This window comes from Antennarius striatus, chromosome 13 (genome assembly GCF_040054535.1).
Source record: "Antennarius striatus isolate MH-2024 chromosome 13, ASM4005453v1, whole genome shotgun sequence".
NCBI classification, from domain to species: domain Eukaryota; kingdom Metazoa; phylum Chordata; class Actinopteri; order Lophiiformes; family Antennariidae; genus Antennarius; species Antennarius striatus.
This window is the reverse complement of record NC_090788.1, coordinates 5,002,500-5,010,650: the sequence shown is the minus strand read 5'-3', so window position 1 is coordinate 5,010,650 and position 8,151 is coordinate 5,002,500. Positions and strand designations below refer to the sequence as shown.

The 8,151-nt window shown below is 41.1% G+C and overlaps 1 long non-coding RNA gene across 1 annotated transcript in view; it reads left to right on the top strand.

Moving 5' to 3' along the window:
* The first annotated feature begins 6,570 nt into the window (after positions 1–6,570).
* Positions 6,571–8,151, top strand: part of LOC137606506 (uncharacterized) — a 46,455-nt gene continuing 44,874 nt past the window's right edge. Inside the window, exon 1 of the long non-coding RNA XR_011037855.1 lies at positions 6,571–7,225. This is a non-coding gene — a long non-coding RNA (uncharacterized lncRNA). The remainder of the gene's footprint in view (positions 7,226–8,151) is intronic.

Here is an 8,151-nt window from a genome sequence, read left to right as displayed (position 1 = left end):
CACTTCCATCGGCGGACAAACAAAAGGTGAGGTGACCGCCTGACTGCCTCATTAGTGGAAAGCCAGCAGCCGCCATTAAACTGCTGAGATCTGCTTCTTTGGGTAATCAGTGAAGGCAACGCTAATCAGCATTTTGTGGTAATGAGCAATGTTGAGTATAAATCCTCTCTCCTGGGATTGGTTGTGTTGTTTGCTTTTGCTTCAGTTGCCTAGGAAATAAGTATCTCCCTGAAGATAGCAGGCTACAGTCTGCGAGTCGTTTTCCTTAATTCTGTTTTTTTTTTTCTTTTAATTGTCAAGTTAAATCCGACCTGGAGCTTTTTTTTTCTTGTTTTTTTTTCTGTTGCTTGCTTAGGTTTTGTTCACGGGTCGGTCGACTCAGACAATCAGAGATTGTTGTTTGAAGACCAGGGGAGAAAGCTGGCAGTGAGGCGACCTTCAACGTCAACCATCCATCTCACCATACACCGTTCCCTCTGAATATAGACACCAAGACTCCTAGACTAGGTTTATAACTCATAATGTCTCCTTTGTGAATAGTGCGGTACTGTGTTCGCATTCTGTAATCAATCAGTACATGAGGAAAGCCTCCAGATGTGTTAGTTAGTAAAGCTGCTCTAGGATGATCACATATTCAAAGGAGAGATTGTAGTAACTTCTGTGGCTCTTCATTATCTTGACAACATTTCTATCATGATGATTGAGTAAAATGATAAGATAATCAATAAGGTAAGATAGAGACCATAAAACACTCTGTAATGATAGATATATGCTTCTCTGCTGTCTATGCCATTTCTGCAAAAGGGACAGCAACTGAACTTTGTCGCTTCAATCCCCGAAGCACAGATGAGATTTAATTTGTGTTTGCTGTTCTTTACTATATCCAAAAAGGTCACGCCTACAGTCCAGGTTCATACAGTGAACTAATTTGAAGTCAAGCCAAGCCGTGAGGACCATTAGAGTGGAGGTAAGTCGCTAAGCGGGAGGACATAATTAATTCAGACGTGTATGGGCATTTTGATCCAGCCTTTGTAGATGCAGCTGATGCATCCCTTAAATAGCAGGAGACACACCTCCATTGATTCTAGATCAGGTTTTTGTTGATCAATTATCCAGTTGCAGCAATGTGTTGACCACGTGCCAGATCACACCTCAGTTTGAACTCAGAATGCCCACAAAAAAAACCACAAGTACACGTGTGAGACAAAAAATATGGTTGGTTTGAGAAAATGCGACAAGATCATTGGACACTAGCAGCGACAAAGCGTTGTGCACAAATGAAGTCCATCCTGTGAAAAAAATATCAAAGGGTTAGTGGAGGAGGGCTGGGTGGAAGACTGCAGCTGTTTATGACATTTTTAAAACATAAATTATCCTTTAAACAACTTAAAATAAGTACCAGCTTTTGCTATTCTGTCATTTCAGTGTGGTTTTTATATCTGCAATAAAAAGCATTACCGCCTCTGTTGAACCTGGTGATCAAATAGCTCTTAAGTGCTATTGAATACTTTTCTTTCAGAAGCAGCAAATATGAAATGAAGTCATAAATACAGAGTGAAGGAAATGAAGCAGGGACACTAAATACTCGGAGGAAAAAGCACTCAGTGCATTTTAGCATTTAATTTCCCATTTAGACCAAGTTGCAATCAGCAAAATAGAGTCTCCTGGCATCCAGTCGGTGAAGAAAAGATCTACTGCATTTAACATACGGAGAAATATTCCATGAAAACCAAGACCATGAATCATTACCTTAAGCCCTCTCAGCCGCCAGTTTGCTTTTTAATTTGCCCTCCCTCCTCCAACTCGTGGCCCACATCAGTGGAGCTCACTGAGAGCATTGTTCCTCCTGCCAGCGCTCTTGGCATATATGGTTTTATTTCAAACTCTCCGGCTGTCTGGCATGAGCAGCGAACCGGCGGTGTGTTATGAGAGCTATTTATGAGCTTGTCCTCGAACAACCTTTTCCTAATGTCAACTGTTAGACTAATGTATGTGACCTGATGCTGGCAGCAGCCACGAAGAAGTTGTCTGCGTGATCGATGCGGATTGGTTTTTTTACCGCCAAGTCACGATTCGTTAATTACGGTAGCTTTTTAGAATGAGTCATGTTCATGACAGGCGATGTTTTTGGGATCAGCTTTAATCAGGCTGTGAAGGATTACAATGCAGCGAAAGGTATTAATCAGAATGCATATTCAGCAGCATTTACATTACTTTAAAGTGGACGAGCTGGACCGGAACATTCCTGCAGCAGGATCAAATAGTGGTGATGTAATAATTAGTCAATACATAGTGAGTGGGTTTTTCTCATTGCAAAAGAGAAAAACAAACAAACAAATAAATAAATAATGCAACGCATCTTAAATTGATCCAATCTGAAACCTGAAGATCTCTTCCTTCCCTTGGTGCTCATATTAAGGAGAGCAGCTGAAGCATCACAGCCGATTGCATCCAGTCCAACGCGCGTATATACAGTAGTTTTGTGATTTTTGTCAGAGCACAGCTGAAGATTTGACAGGAAAAGGAGGAAGAAGAGGGATGACGGTCATCAAAACGCCGCTGCCAGGAAATTGGTTTTTGGAGCGATCTGACTGTCAGAAGCTCAGTTCAATTTGTGATGACTTGACAAGAATCCAACATGTTGAAGTCAGTCAGTTTCGAACTTATGCATCACCAGTGTCAAATCGAATAATTTAACCGATACCAAATATCATGCAAACAAATCCAAAAGCTGGGAACATTTAAGTCCAACACTGGGAAAGCTGCTGTTAAAAACTGCCAAATTCTAACGATTCCCAAAAAGACATCTCAGTGGAAACCAACAAAGAAGAGCCATGCATGGAAAGGGACAGTATATAACAGCAGTCAGGAGTCATAGAATGATGAAAACCATTCCCCTGCTTTAGCAGATTTTAATCGATCCGAATCATCACCTGAATCCAGGATTCTTTTTTTTTTTTTTTTTTTATTGTTAAAGGATTCCAATTTGAAGGATTTTAGGGACAATCAGAAGATGTTTGCCTCATGGATGACATTTCCAATGCCTGAACAAAAATGAGTCGATGACATCCTCATAAGATCCAGAAGGGGTCCTTAGGAACATTCGCTCCGGTGAGACATCCATCAGTGTGAGCTACCTTCACGTTAGCTTGACACCAGCTTCACAGCTTACGGCTGTAACTCGATTAGGGAGGTGCTTGATGGATACTTCAATAACGTGGTGGTGGTGCCTTTGACCCTATTGATCGTCTGTTATTTGTAGGATTTCATTTTTCTCTGTTAGTCTAGATGCTTTTATTCTATCAAAATATTGCCACAGATTTTTATTTTGCTCCACTTAAACAGGTGTGTGTTTATGTGTGTGTGTGTGTGTTTTAATGCCTCTCCTGTTATGTTATTAAATCACAAATGTCTATATCTTTTGATCCAAAACTTAAAATGCATCAAAACACAAACACTTGAATGTAATTCAAACTTTGCTGAAGGGTTCTTGAGGGGACGTAAACAAGCCTCAGACACACAAACGACCTTCATCGCGGCTCTCTGACCGATAGCGATGTCTGTTCGTGACCTATAGGGGGCAGTGGCAGGCTTGAGATACATCTTGGCTGCTTTGGATTGTTAAAAGAAGAACAGAGATGGGGGGAGTGGTGACAAAAGGCCCTCACTGCACTGTTGTCAATTGACTCCAGGTTCTAGGACAGATCCATCTAAAGACGACTCAGATTAAACATGTGAATGATCAGTAAACATGTTGGTGGGAATGACATTTTAAGAGCTGTGGCACCACATGTTACCACATGTTTAAGACCACAGATTTAGAAAAACAAAGAGCCAAAATAAAATATATGATCATATTTCTTATGTCTGCATATATTTCTACTTATTTCCCTTAGTTATTTGCCAGGGGTTTTGTGTTTGTGCATTTGATTGCAGATGTTGGCTTTTTCAATCACTTATATCATCTTAAATGATCTCAAATGAGTGAAATTCACTTAATCCCAAGTGACTCTTACAAAAATAAAAGTGTTTTTAACAATTTGCAGCAGACACTCTGACTTGTTGCAGCGGAACACACACAGGTACGAATAATAAAATGACACCTGAAAATGTCTGAATGTCATTTAACTGCTTCAGTTTTTTTGAGTCCTGGTGTCTTGACTCAATAAACACTGACTGTGTAAAATGTTGTGTATATTTGTTTCAATGGTACATTTATAGCTTTTGCATTTTTTGTTATGGCCTTGATTTCATTAGCAAGTTAGAATAGTCATACAACAACAACAACAAAAATTACTCAGAACTACTCAAATAATTTTTTTTGTTCTGGAAATCTTTTTTTTTATTTTTTAAAGTCCTGTTATTCCTTACAGTTAAAACCAGCATTACTGTGTAGCTGAATGCTCCAGAGTCTATTTATGACAATCACACATCAGATTTTCCACTTCATTCAAGTTAAATACCTTTAAATCTGACTGTTACTCATTGCTGGACTGAACAGCTTCCTAACAAATCATTTACCTTCTCCAGGTGTTGATATGATAATTGAAGTATTTATCTTTTTTTGTCGGAATTACATTCAACTTTCACATAATCTCTAATGGCAACATATTGTATTCATATCACATGTAAAATATTCACTCTTTCTTTACTGGTTCTTTTACATGTATACCTACAGTTTTATTATTCATTGTATGTTCATGTGAATTGTACTTTTTGATATGAATTTTATCTCTTAATTTTAACTGAATCAAACTCATTCATTTTCTCTTTTTGCTTTGAAATACATTTATATTTATGAATTTATTAATGAGCTAAGTCTTTACTTAAGCTGATACGGTTTTGACAAACAAACCTTTATAATGCTTTATATATGCTTTACAAATCATGCGTCCCTTATACCTGATACAACATGTATGTTCAGTGTTATAAACTATATATTTATAAACAGATTACTGCTCATATTCAGGACTTAATAATGGTGGAACTGCTCATTACGACTCAAAAGGTCACCCGGATTGTTACAAGATATTGTAAATCATAATTAATGGCACGCTTTCATGTCAGCGGGAACAGAATCAGCCCTCTGGCACCCATCTCAGAGATGCCTTTTAATTTATTCACACTTTTAAATTGTCATTAATGTCCTGGGAGAAATAAAACACATGAAAATGAATATGTTGGGTACATTTTTACAAGAACTGAATAAACAAAATCCATCTAATCACAAAACATCAGACATTCTGTCCCCATCGCCAAACAATATTTTACACACTTTGTCGTGCGAGCTTCATTAAAAATGTGAATATATTGGCGCCGACTGTTATGCAAGCATTTGAGTGTCCAGTTGGGGAAGGTATTTCCTTTAATGTGGGGCTATAAGCTCATTAGATGTCCCAGGATGTAGACACAGCCGCAGTTTGTCATTGAAAAGGATGCATCGTGAACATCATTCATTTCTCATCCTTTTACTTATTTCATTTTGAGCTGCTGAGCTGTCAGAGAATCTGGGTTTTTTTTTGTTTTAAGCAGGATTAAACAAAATCGACTGATTTGTGTTTCCTCTGTTTAATTTCAAAATGTAACCGTAGAAACAGCAGAAATCTTCCATCCTTCAGGTTGAAAATCTGTATCTGTATTTTAAACCTGCTGAAAAGAATATTATATAAAGCTCAAGTTTGGACAGCCTTATTTAAAAAGTAAGGAAAGTAAATATAATTATATGCAAATGAAGGCGTTTTGCACTGGTGTAACAATTAGTGAACATGTGTTTGCTGAAAGGTGTGTGGAGTTTTTTTTTGTGTCGGGCGGTAACAGACCGTCCAGGGAGGGGGTCGAGGGCGGCGGGGAACCCGTACGTTCAGGGACACTTGAATGAATTTGAAGAATGGTGGGTTTGGGGTTTTTCTTTTATGCAGCACAGCCACAATAGCGGGTCCTGACTGGCAGACAGAACCTGCATCTCTTCGACTTAAACAAACCTGCCTGATTAAAAAAAATAAATTAAAAAAAAAGTTGTTTTTTTTTTCATCCAATCAAAAATTTTCCCGCCACAAATGTGAAACCAGGGAATAGAAACACTTTTAAAATTCGCTAATTTGTTTCTCGCGTTTTTTTTGGGGTTTTTTTTTTTGGGGGGGGGGTGGATCCAGTTGAACAAAACTAGACAGCATGTATCGTCGGTGTAAACCTCGACGGCGACCGGTTACCGCGGCGATAACGTCTTGACGGTATTATATCTGTCAAGTGGCCGTCCTGCTTCGGTTATATGATCTTGTGAGCCAAAAAGCTGGCCTCACAAATTTAAGCACACGCAGACACAACTGAAGCTTTCAGCCCCGCCCACACACACACACACACACACACACACACACACACACACACACACACACAGCGTCTGACCCGGGGTCAAGGTGCAGTGACTTTGAGGGTCGTCTAACTGGGCCTCTTGAAACTCGCATTCCAGCGTGTGGAGGAGGAGGAGGAGGAGGAGGAGGAGGAGGAGGAGGAGGGGGGAGGGAGTTTTTCTGCAGCCAAGCTTATTACCAGAGAGAGAGAGAGAGAGAGAAAGAGTGATAGAGAGTGAGAGAAAAGAGTGAGAGAGGGAGGGAGAAGTGGGGGTAGAAAGAAGCTGGAAGGTATTATGTATTTCCTCGGCTTCCTAGAGGCTCCCTCTTGTTCCCTCCCACTCAGCCGGCAGAGCCGAAGCGACGCTCTGAAGGGAAACGCCGAAAACTTGAACCTGCTGTTCAACCTCGGCCTTCTAACCAGCTTGTTTTCCTGCACAGCCGTTCCCTCTGTCTTCCTCCCTCCCTCTCCCTCTTTGTCTCTCTCTCTTTCCCGTACTCTTTTTCGCCGGGGGCCGTGTGTATAAGAGGATCACTTTGTGTCCGTCGCCTCTTTCGGCGGTGCTGCAGACTCACATGGAGGAGAGGATTTTACTTCCTGACGGCGGCGCACAGCTGCAACAATCCCCTCCATCTCCACACGCCGGGACTCTTTCTCTCTCTCTCTCTCTTTCTGCTTTCTGCCTCTTGGAGGGGTGGCAGCGACCGTGGTGGGTGAGAGTGGTGGGTGGGGGTGGGGTAGTGCCATATGAGAGCTGAGAAAAACCAACAAAAAAAAAAAAAAAAAAACCCCAAAAAAACAAAGCAATGGAAGTGGATCGGAGATAAACAAGAGAGGAATCTGTCATTCTTGGATCGAGATGTCGCAAAGCTTGGCGGTAAGTCCTTCTCTCCTTATCTGGAAGTTCTGTACCCCCCCCTCCCCCACCCCCAACCCCCCCCTGGTGAATCCTCATGCGTCTGAATTCTCATCGTTGTGGTTTTTTTTTTTTGCATGCAGAAATCACACATTGAGTTTTTCCCATCGCTAGGCTGAAACGTGGGTAACAGGAAGGACTTTTTGTGCTTTTTTTTTTTTTTTTTTGAACTTTTTGAGGGTCAAGGTAGACTGGAAAAGGAGGCGGGGCGGGGGTGGAGGGGGAATCTGGAGAGGTCAAAGAGAATGGCACTTTGTCAAGGCGACACAATGGCTCTGAAAACTTTTTTAGTCACAGTGAAACATGCATGCCCCCCCCCCACCCCCACCCCTCTTTTTTCCTCTATGTTTCTGTTGGCTGGACGGACGGTTGCTGTTCATGCCCTTCATTAAAGTGAGGAAATTGATCAGTCGCTCGCTGGTTTCACTTTTCACCAGACAATGAGCATCAGTATCTTTTCAGGCTCCTTATGGGCTAAACGTCCTTTTTGTGTGTGTGTGTGTGTGTGTGTGTGTGTGTGTGTGTGTGTGTGTGTGTGTGTGTGTGTGTGTGTGTCTTATTCATCAGCTTTTCTAGAAACATTTTTAGCAAAGAAGCATCACATCCAGCAGGAGAACTAAAAGTCCAACGGACACTTAGGGAATCCTAAGTTCTCGGACAGATTTTAATGGTTGAACTTCGCTCCGCTTCGGTTGCAGACTTTCCGCGTACGTGCTGTTGAAAAGGTTTATTCGCAGGTTATTTTTCTTGGTTGGCCTCCATATCCTTCTAGAACAGGTCACGGCAGATGTTGCACTAATGCAGGCTGACTGAATAACTCCATTATGTGCTGAATGGAAGCGATACCATCCGGAGCACAGCCGTTAAAACACTACACACTGACATTT